Below are 12,440 nucleotides of genomic sequence, written 5' to 3'. Positions count from 1 at the left end.
ATTTTCTGCCATAAATCATTCCAATTTCCACCCATGCCGTGCATCATAACCCTTGTCCCCTTCATTATTTTAGATTTCATCCATCATTACATTAAATCATTGCACTCAATTGCTACACCATTCCTTGTTCCCTCCATCATTTTAGATTCATGCATCATTACATTGAATCATTGCACCTAATTGCTACACCATTCCTTGTTCCCTCCATCATTTCAGATTTCATGCATCATTACATTGAATCATTGCACTCAATTGCTACACCATTCCTTGTTCCCTCCATCATTTCAGATTTCATGCATCATTGCACTTAATTGCTACACCACTCCATGTTCCCCTCCATTGCCATGCACTTCCTCTATAAAAGGAAGTGTGTGTAACATAAATTGAGTTCAGTTTTTGCTTGATCATTCATCCCCATTTCAATACAACCTTCATCCAAACACATCTATTCATCTTTACATCCATTCCTCCATACAAACAAACCTTCAAACACTCACCAACACCTTGTGCCGTAGCAAAGGAAGGGAAGGAAAGTGCTTGGACGTGCTTGCTGTCCAACTTGGATCGTTGGAGTGTTTAGGTGTTTTCTTTCCTTTGTTTCTAATGTTTAAATTCATTTTCTTTCGTTTTGTTGTAAATATAAGTGGCTAAACTCCTCTTGGCTAGGGGTTATTTCAAAGCCATAACTATGTTTATTGCAATATAATTTGACAAATTCCAGTTATGAACTCTTGAATCGTGAATGCAATTGGCTTAACTATTTGATTGATAACTTATTTGTATTTGTTGATTAAGGATCGACACTTAATTGGCATGCATAAATCCGATGCTAGAATATAAGAAAGTTTCACATAATCGTTACAAACTTATATTCATAAGTAATGAAGGTCGCTTATAAACGATCGCATTAAGTTCAATTCCTAGCATGAGTGACATGATGTCATAGTTGCAAGTGCTATGTCAATGCTTATGATTTTCATTAAACGTAATGATCTTTGATTGCATCTCTATTATGATGTCATGTAGGGAACTTTTGAAGAATGTTTTGGATTGTCGAATGATTTCATCCAATCCAATTAAACAAGGAAAATCTAAGAGTTAACTAGTAACGTCACGGTTAATTTGGAGCATTGTCATTCATAATTCAATGAAGTAGTAACTGGAAATCGAGTTATTTGCATACATGTCATGTGTGGAGAAAAAGCCTCTAGCTATCCCATCCATCATCTTATTTCTCAAATTTATTTTACAATCTGTCTAATTTTTCATACGTGTTTGTTTGTTTCAACTTCATCCAAATCAAAACCTCCCTTTTAGTTTCTTGTTTCAAAGTGTTTCAAATCTGTTTTAGTTTGTGTTTTTAAGTGTTTTGATTAAAGTAAAAGTCAATTTTCATCCAAAGTCATTCCTAGCGTCTAGTTTAAGTTTATTTAGTTGTTTTAAGTTGTTTTGATTATTTTAAGTTTACTTTGAGTCTTGTGAGTCTTATTAAGTGTTTTTAAGTTTAGTTTTATGTTTTTGAGTCAGTTTAGAGGTTATTAGCAAGCCCTCCTAATCCTCAGTCCAGAACGATCCCTACTTATACTTATACTACAATTGTCAAAAGAGGGTTAAATTTGTGTGTTAAGTTAATTTTCGCATCAAGTTTTTGGCGCTGTTGCCGGGGATTAGCAACTTTGCTAATCCCTTGTTATTTCTTTTTCATGTCGTTTGTTTTAGTTACTGACTTTGTTTTCGTTTGTGTCTTTTATTTTTACTTTTGATATTTGATTTAGTTTTGTTGATTTCAGGTATTAGAGAAGTAAGACATGGATTTTGCTACTATTCAAGTTCAATTGGTGAAACTTACTTCTCAATTGTCACAATATGCCGAAAGGACCACAATGCAAGGATATCCAACTCATCAATGCTCTCAATTCGCTGTGAATGAAGATGCTTGGGGTTATCAAGGCCATAGCCAATCATGGGACAACATATTCTCCAACGCTTACAATTCGGATTGGAAAGATTATTCAGATTACATAGAACCTCAACAATTCCAACAAGATGGATATTGGTAGCAAGAAGAGGAGTTCTATTCAAGACCTATGCAGCCATCACAACCTCATATACAATATGCTCAATCAAACTCAGGTTCGTCAATAGATTATGATCGAATTTTTGATGAAATAAATTCTTTGGTGCAGGGCTCACAAAGTCAAGCCAAGGGGCCTCAACAAGATGGATATTGGCAGCAATCTGAGGAGTTTTATTTAACACCTATGTAGCCACCACAGCTTTCCCTACAACAATTCCAATCAAATTCAAGTATGCCCACGAATAGTGATCAAAATTTTCAATTACTAACCTCTTTGGTGCAGGGGCAGCAAAATCAAAATGAAACAATGCTCAATCAAGCTAAGGAGATGGGAGAATTGAAAAATCAACTTGGAGAGATTATGGAGTTCACGGCACAAATTCAAGAGCAAAATGAACTCTCTAACTCAACTATTGAAAATTTGAAGGAAGATTTTAAAATCCATGATGCTATCACTTTGGGAAGTGCTATGGAGGTTGGAGGTGAACCTAAGACGTCCAAACCAAGCCAAAACATGGAGGAACAACTGCTACTCGAAGAAGAGGAGAATAACAAGGCCACGACAAGGGAAGAACCACCCTTGCCGCAGCCTCATATGCCCTCTATGCCGTCCACTACAACCAAGGTAAGCCTAAATTCAATTCGTCCTGAACCAGTTTCACCAAATGTCCTTATTCCTTACAGAATCATGCAATCCAAGGAAGAAGATGGTGAGAAAGTCATCTTCGAAACCTTTCCAAAGAATCAAGAGCAAGAAGTGGATGGGGAATGTCTAGAATTCATCAAAGAAGATACACTTGAGACGAAAATTCCCAAAGAAGTTGGATTTTATGACACGGGACAAGTCATAACTCTCAACACACCAAATCTAGCCAAGTCCCATATCCCTGCAACCTTCAAAGATGTGGTGTTCGTAATTGAGCTTGTGTCGAAGCAAGCAAGTAAGCCATCTTTTCCAACTTCGATTTTATTTTATACTAACTTGTTGATTTTGATGATTCAGGCACCTACACTAGAATTTAAACCATTGCCGGATCACGTCAAGTATCACCTTCCATTCAAGGATCAATTCCATGCTATAGGCCCTATCCAAGCTTAGAAGGAAGTTTCGTTCGGCTGCAAGACGTTAAAGCAAGCGCTTCTTGAGAGGCAACCCATGTATTCAAATAAGGAAGATCTTTGAATTTCTCCACGATTAGTTTTGCGTTCCTAAAAACCTTCCCTTTTTTGCATTTTTATTTTGCCATGATTGTTATTTTTATTTGTTGCTTGTTTAATTGTTTTTGGTGTGGGTTTATTTTTGAAACATTGACAGATATGCAAGGTACTTTTACATTAAAATTCGTGGAAAATGAACAGGAGGCAGAAAAATACAAGAGAGCCTTCACAAAGGCTACTTAGGAGAAGTCTCAGTAGTCGGCGGAGTCTCAGCGGTCGGCGGAGCCACAGAAGGAGGAGGTATCAGAGGTTGATCATTTGGAGCTTCACTACGCGGTACAGCCCTAGAAGACGAAGGCAAATGCTGTTGGAACAAACCCACAAACCTCTGATAATCAAGTAAAATCTGACCATCAGATTCCTGCATCTGGTTAATCTTCCTCTTCATGTTTGTAGCATAGTTGTGTGCAAGCCTATGCAATTATTTATTCTCATGCTTGAGCCCTCTAATCTCCTGTTTGAGACTCATCACTTCAGCAACCAATGATTCAACTTGACGGGTTCGAGCAAATAGACGTTGGGCCATATTGGACACAGAACCTGCACACTGTACACTGAGAGCCAGATAATCCTTAACAGCCAACTCATCAGATCGTTTGGAAAGTAGTCTGTTATCTTTGGGAATGACAAGGTTCTGGGCCACCGCCGGAGCGGTCATATCATTTTTCATCACCGAATCCCCAACGGTAAGAGGACTAGTAAGGGATATGAAGGATGGGCGCCATATGTTGTCTAGAGAAGGCATGGATGCCTTTTCACCAAGGTGACAGTTGCAGGGGCCAGACATTTTCAAAGGTGTTAAAGAAAGAAAAGGTCAAATAAATCGAGATCTTAGAAGTGCAATGAAGGGAGTTTCTACAGGCAGAAATTCAAGTATGCTTTGAAACGAACTGCGCACCTCTATAAAAATCAGCACTCGACGGGATTTCATATATCGAAGAGGTGAGCTTAGAAATCGAAGAGGCGAGCTCAGAAATCGAAAAGGCCAATTCAAAAATCGAAGAGGCGCTAGCTTTCTCAAAAGCTGGGTTTGCTCAGAAACCACGGGCCAATCTTCTTCTCCAGATTTGTCCACACTTGTCACATGCAACCTCTGCATTCGACGGAGCTCAGAACTCGAAGAGATGAGCTCAGAACTCGAAAAGGCAAGCTTAGAAATCGGAGAGGCTTCTGCTTTTCCAGACATATCAGCATCTGTCACATGCACACTCAGCTTTGCGGAAATCACGGGCAGTTTGTCGAAGCGTCGATTCCATATATCGAAGAGGCACTTGCTTTTCCAGACATGTCAGCACATGTCACATGCACACTCAGCCTTGCGAAAATTACAGGCAATCTGTCGAAGATTTCTTGTAAAGTAAAAGGCACGTGAAGTTTACTGTTAAATCATCCAACGGTTGTCGACAAGAGTGAAAGAATAGTACCGGTTATTAATTCCTATAAATGTCAACATTCACCCTCCATTGCAAGGTAAACATACATAACATTTCTTCATCTCCGAGAATGCCTTCCCAACGAAGTATCTCGAGTCACTCAGTGTTCCTTATTCCTTGGGGTACCTCTGCAAACAACTCATCCAAAGAAAAAGTATTTCATATCATGAAGGTTGAAAGCAAGAGTATCTCATATCATGTTTTCTCCCTGTCCTTCTCTTTATCGTTATTTTCATCTGCGGGACAAGGAGAAAGAGAGCAATCAGCCAGCACTTGGTATCAATCTTCCGATCTAGAACCGACTGCCTGGAACCCCTTCCTGATTGCTTACCTAGCCTTGCTCTCGAGTACTCATCTTCAACATCTTATGTTTTCTCTTCGTCTACCACATCTACCTGGGGAACAGATAAGGGAAGTGAAAATGATACCTCGAAGCATATGGAGACAATGTGCTAATTCATCCTTAGCTAGGGACAAGGAGAAAGAAAGCAAATGGTGGGCACTTGGAAAGATTGAAGAAAGAAACAGACCATCACCTCTACCTCGTGTCTGCCTGCCGTGCAGAAGAAACAAGCAGAGAAGAATGCAGACTGCACAATCAAATCAACCCAGGAGAATGAGTCTGATTTGAAACTAAGGAACTCTAATATTTCTCGCTCAGAATTCCAAACCAATTCGAGATCAAAGCTGTGGAAAGTCAACAAGATCATCTATCTCCAAAACCAGATTTGCGTTCTTAAACTCTACTCTGTCTGTTTTTACTTTGCCATACTTGTCATGTTTATTCGTTGTTTGTTTGTTTGCTTGTTTTTGTGTGAGTTTATGCTTGAAACATTGAGGACAATGTTTGATTTAAGTATGGGGGGTAACCAAGTTGTTTTGCATGAAATTCGTAGGAGTTTACCACCCATTACTTCTAGTGTTGTTCCTTGCTATTTTTAAGTGTTTTTAAGCTATTTTGGAGTGTTTTAGTGTGTTTTGACACAAAAATCTGAAAATATCATAAAAATTTGAAAAATTGTTTTGAAAAACCCAAAAAGAGTTGTTTTTGTGTGTTTATTTGTGTCTTAGGGTACCTTCCAACACAATGATGAGGATTTGGTTTTTAATTACATGACTGTTAATATAAACATGGATGAAAATTTGATTTACTCTTTGGTGTATGCTTGGTTGTGGTTATAATTTATGAATTCACATGCAATCATAAAGGAAAAATCAGTTTTTGTAACATGCTTGAAGGAATGAACTTAAATGAACGCTACAACCTTGTGAGACTTGAGCCTAAACGTTTATTTGGAGAGTTAATAATCTATGCATCATTGTTTTCTAAAGTCGTTGCATGATCTCATTATTCTTTGCTTGGTTTTTACTTAGAAGGTGTTTCATCATTTAGTTCCAAATGCTAGAACTCATGCCTATTTCATTCAAAGCATGCTATTGATTTGCATAACATATATTCAAGATGTAGTTGTGTAGTGACCACCAAAGCCAAATTGCCGTGCCCCTATTTCATTATGTGTTTAAGTTTAACCCCGTTGAGCCTTGTTAAGCCTATGTTCTCTGTTAATCCACACTATCCTTACCTAGCCTAGTTTTATGACCATGCATACCCTTGTTCTTGAAGCATAGTAAAGCATGACTTAAAATGCACTCTTTTTTTATCAATGTATTGCAGAAAGCAAGTGTGGGGGAAGTGATTCTTGTGTGTGTGTGTGTGTGTGTGTGTGTCAAAATCCTTAATAAGGCACGGGTAGAAAAGAAAAAAAAAGTGAAAAGAAAAAAGAATTGAAAAGAGTATGAAATAGAGCTCTAAAGTGTTGTTTGTTAAAAAAAGGGTCCAAAACATTGAATTCGGCCCTAAGTGTTGCATGAATCTTCCCTTTGTATTTAAAAGTTGATTCTGCATTCTAAAGTGAATTCCGAGTGTCTATTTCATTGTTTTGCTTGCTATCGCTTTAAGAACGTTTATTATTCTTATCCTTTCTTTATTAGCCATTACCCCCAAGCCCTATTACAACCCTTAACTTCAATCTTGAGTGTTGTGTGTTTCAATTTGTGGAGTTTGAAATTGGTATGAGCATATGGTGTCACTGGTTCTCGCATCTAAGTAGTAGCATTCCATTCATGAGATCATATCTAAACATGCTTAATAACTCCAGAAATTTGCTTTCTTTTTTTATAACATATATGAGTCCTAGTCTTTCGTGTTTACATTAATCTTCTCACATATACTAGTGTAGGGTGTGTAGTCAGAAAATGCGTGTGAAAATAGAGAGTATCTTGTAAGAAATTGAGCAAATTCTCCAAGGAATGTTACTACATCCAAAACATCGTTTTAATTGGTTAATTGTGAACTAATAAGTGGTGATTGTGATTAAGTACGTGCTTAAGTGTAAAGATGACCAAAATCTGTGGGAATGATGATTTTTAACATGTCATGTTTCATTAAAAATCCTTGAGGCAAATGTTGGAAGGTCTAGGTTGTGTTTTGTTTGTTTTGTTTGTTTTGTTTCGTTTTGTTTCTTTTGTTTTGCTCGAGGACTAGCAAAAGCTAAGTGTGAGGGGATTTGATAAGAGCATATTTTGTTGGAGATATGCCCTGAAAGTCAATCTTTGGAAGAAACCTTTCAGGACAATGAATGAGTGTATAGATGACTCTTATACATCAAAAGGCAAAGATACTAATTAGGACTATCTCAGTAAATGATATATGTCCTAAATAGTGAATCGATGGACAATGGATCGATGGAAGAAGTAATCTAATGATGTTAGACTACAGAGACCTTCTTCACATAACCATCATGTCCAAAAAGGTTCCTGGTCATAGGATTGTCAAAGGGATACTAACAATGCATAGACCAGTACATACTATGTCCCCTTCAATTGGAAGGATGGAAAGTCTCATCCCATTCATGTAGTGACACTAAGACAGGTATGTTGGTGCTCATTAAAGGAATGAGTTCACTGAACACAATCGAACGAGAGTACTTGCATGGAGGTCTACTCACATGTCAAGCAAGTAACTCTAATGGTTGGAATAATGTAAGTAATCCTTTGACCTGAGACATCATAGTTGTCTTGGGGATACGTTGCTGATCATTTTGATAATGAGACGTGACCACACCTCATCTTGGGTGTGTTCTATGCATTTTTGGGGTCTGTGACTTATTCTCAGAGGCATGTGAATGATCAACAAGGGATCTCTAATCCTCGTTATGAGAGGATGAATACTCTAAGATATGATTCCGGAATCTTCGGCCGAAGTATCGAGCGTAATGAAGGAAAGCGTTCCTATACGACTCAATTGAATCATATAACTTGATATAATCATATTAGGGGTTTGACATTAAATATTCATACCCTAGTAATATGATTGGGAGTATTGTATTAGAGAATGATCGAATTACATTGTAATTCCAACTGAATAGGTTCTCCGAACAAATTCTACATTAGCTTAGGTAGCCATGATATATGGTTAGATGTCACTCATGGCTTGTGAGTTCTTCTAGATGATTAAATAAGTAGTCGTCAAAGAAGAAGGAGAATTAAAAGTAAGTTTTAATTCACTAAGTGATTGGATTAAATATAATCAATTGGATTGGTGCCAATCACCTCACTGCCTTGCTAATTAGAACCTAAAATGATTGTACACCGATACACTCTTGTAGTGAGACAACTAATGGATGATGGAAATAATTAATTGGATTAATTAAGTGTTGTGATTAATTAGAAAGTCTAAAGAAATCATAAAAGCGATAAAAGATCGTTTTGGGCTTAAAGAAAAGTTCGGGTTCATTTGGGCCCATTAGGCCGAAACCCATTGGGTCCTTTTATTCAAGCATAGGATGACTTGAAATGATAAAAGCCCAAAGACCAAACAACACTAAAGGGGCCGGCCAAATAAAGGGAAAGGGAGAGAGAGGGAGTCAAGTGGTTGGCTAACTTTCTTTGAGATATAAAAGGAACTTTTAGTGAAAAGTTTCATTAGGGTTTTTGTGTGTTCTTTTCACATAAGAAGAAAATATCTCTCTCTCTAAATTCACACACAAAGGCCGGCCACCATAAGGGAGATTTTAGCTAATCATCTTCTCTCCCTTTTGGTCATTCCTCCATCCATCTCACTACACTAGTGGGTGTGGATCTTTACAGGTCTTCAACCTTGGAGACTAAAGGAGAACCAAGGAGCACTCATTCTAGCAAGGTGGAGGAAGCAAGGAGGGAGGCTAGGCTCAAGGAGTTCCAAGAACAAAGAGCTTGGAGGTGGTCCATCCTTGGTCTCAAGTCTAGATCAAGAGGTCTAAAACTATACCTTCACTTTGTTCTTCATTAAAATGTTTAGATGCATCATATATGAACCTATGCTTCTTGAAGGGGATTTGCATGACTATAGCTTTGATATTATGTGATAACATGCTTCCGTTGCTAATGTATATAAATTTTGAATTGTATATGCATGCTAGTCACTGGAAATCCCACATAAATCTCATTATTTCCCTTCATATTTATGCGACTGAGTTAGCTTGTTCTCATGCATTTATGTTGTTATTCCTTAGTTGTTTTAGTGCTTAAAGTCATTTTCGTGCAATTTCAGGTTCTAAGGACAAAATATGCAATAAGGTAAATTTTGGTGCATTTTAGAGCAGTTTTAGACTTGGAATGGATAGCACATGCATGGAGCAAAGTGGTTGGATGAAATTAAAGATCTAAAGAAGCTAGGAATGTGCCAGGGAGAGGAAGAAAATAAATAGAGGACCAAGGAAGACATGGAAACCATCAAGAAAGAGGAAAGACTAGTCAAACTTGCCTTATCTTGTCTTTACCTTTTCTAATCTAAATTACCAAAGATTCAGTCACACGAAGGGTTTCTAAATACTTTAGGACATTTCATTACATATTCTACAAGTCCTAAACCTGCCTTAAAAGTCCAAGCCATATCATCCTTCACCATTTCTCTTCCTTGCCGTGCAAGGGAGCCATCCCTTTCCTATTTTCTGCCATAAATCACTCTACTTTCCACCCATGCCGTGCATGACCTTTGTCCCCTTCATTATTTCAGATTTCATGCATCATTACATTGAATCATTGCACTCAATTGCTACACCATTCCTTGTTCCCTCCATCATTTCAAATTCATGCATCATTACATTGAATCATTGCACTCAATTGCTACACCATTCCTTGTTCCCTCCATCATTTCAGATTTCATGCATCATTGCACTCAATTGCTACACCACTCCATGTTCCCCTCCATTGCCATGCACTTCCTCTATAAAAAGAAGTGTGTGTAACATAAATTGAGTTCAGTTTTTGCTTGATCATTCATCCCTATTTCAATAAAAGCTTCATCCAAACACATCCAATCATCTTTACATCCATTCCTCCATACAAACAAACCTTCAAACACTCACCAACACCTTGTGCCATAGCAAAGGAAGGGAAGGAAAGTGCTTGGACGTGTTTGCTGTCCAACTTGGATCGTTTGAGCGTTTAGGTGTTTTCTTTCTTTTGTTTCTAATGTTTAAATTCATTTCCTTTCGTTTTGTTGTAAATATGAGTGGCTAAACCCTCTTGGCTAGGGGTGATTTCAAAGCCATGACTATGTTTATTGCAATATAATTTGATAAATTCCAGTTATGAACTCTTGAATCGTGAACGCAATTGACTTAACTATTTGATTGATAACTTATTTGTATTTGTTGATTAAGGGTCGACACTTAATTGCCATGCATAAATCCGATGCTAGAATATAAGAAAGTTTCACATAATTGTTACAAACTTATATTCATAAGTAGTGGAGGTCGCTTATAAACGATCGTGTTAAGTTCAATTCCTAGCATGAGTGACATGATGTCATAGTTGCAAGTGCTTTGTCAATGCTTATGATTTTCATTAAACGTAATGATCTTTGATTGCATCTCTATTATGATGTCATGTAGGGAACTTTTGAAGAATGTTTTGGATTGTCGAATGATGTCATCCAATCCAATAAAACAAGGAAAATCTGAGAGTTAACTAGTGATGTCACTGTTAATTTGGAGCATTGTCATTCATAATTCAATGAAGTAGTAACTGGAAATCGAGTTATTTGCATACATGTCATGTCTGGAGAAAAAGCCCCTAGCTATCCCATCCATCATCTTATTTCTCAAATTTATCTTACAATCTGTCTAATTTTTCATACTTGTTTGTTTGTTTCAACTTCATCCAAATCAAAACCTCCCTTTTAGTTTCTTGTTTCAAAGTGTTTCAAATCTGTTTTAGTTTATGTTTTTAAGTGTTTTGATTCAAGTAAAAGTCAATTTTCATCCAAAGTCATTCCTAGTGTCTAGTTTAAGTTTATTTAGTTGTTTTAAGCTGTTTTGATTATTTTAAGTTTGCTTTGAGTCTTGTGAGTCTTGTTAAGTGTTTTTAAGTTTAGTTTTATGTTTTTGAGTCAGTTTAGAGGTTATTAGCAAGCCCTCCTAATTCCCGATCCAGAACGATCCCTACTTATACTTATACTACAATTGTCAAAAGAGGGTTAAATTTGTGTATTAAGTTAATTTTCGCATCACTTCACACACTCTTGATCAAGACAGTGTGAAGCAAAACCAATTTATGGTGCCAACAAGAGCTTTAACCACAATTCTCAAAAACTTCACACTCTTGATCAAGACAGTGTGAAGCAAAACCAATTTATGGTGCCAACAAGAGCTTCATCAATGGAGGGGAACCACAATTCTCAAAAGCTTCACACACTCTTGATCAAGACAGTGTGAAGTAAAACTAATTTATGGTGCCAACAAAAGCCTCATCAAAGGAGTTCAACCACAATTCTCAAAAGCTTCACACACTCTTGATCAAGACAGTGTGAAGCAAGACCAATTTATGGTGCCAACAAGAGCTTCAACCACAAAACTCCTAGAAAGCTTCACACACTCTTGATCAAGACAGTGTGAAGCAAAACCAATTTATGGTGCCAACAAGAGCTTCATCAATGGAAGGCAACCATAATTCTCAAAAGCTTCACACACTCTTGATCAAGACAGTGTGAAGCAAAACCAATTTATGGTGCCAACAAAAGCCTCATCAAAGGAGTTCAACCACAATTCTCAAAAGCTTCACACACTCTTGATCAAAACAGTGTGAAGCAAAACCAATTTATGGTGCCAACAAAAGCTTCATCAATGAAGGGCAATTACAACTCGTAGAAAGCTTCACACACTCTTGATCAAGACTGTTCGAAGCAAATTCAATTTATACGGTTCATCCAAACCTTCGACTACTACAAGGTGTGGCTTGTATCACAATCTCTTGCTCAACAGTGTGGAAGCAAAATTTGTATATGTTGTCTCTCCCACATTTTCAAATTTCTAATTTTCCCAAAAAAAAAATGGGAAATTCAACAAATTTCTAGTTTTGCCCAAAGAAAAAAAGAAAACTGGGAAATTCAAAAAAGTTTCACCACAAAAGCTTCATCAATGGAGGACAATTACAAATTCTCAAAAGCTTCACACTATCTCACACTATCTTGATCAAGATAGTGTGAAGCAAAAATCAATTCATGGTACCCAACAAAGCTTCATCACAAAAGCTTCATCAATGGAGGATAACTACAAATTCTCAAAAGCTTCACACTATCTTAATCAAGATAGTGTGAAGCAAAATCAATTCATGGTACCCAACAAAGCTCAAAAGGATTACTTTCTCAAAAATCGAAGAGACACTACTCT

This window comes from Malus domestica, chromosome 01 (genome assembly GCF_042453785.1).
Source record: "Malus domestica chromosome 01, GDT2T_hap1".
Classification (NCBI taxonomy): domain Eukaryota; kingdom Viridiplantae; phylum Streptophyta; class Magnoliopsida; order Rosales; family Rosaceae; genus Malus; species Malus domestica.
The sequence above is the reverse complement of the archived record's forward strand: the minus strand, read 5'-3'. Positions refer to the sequence as shown.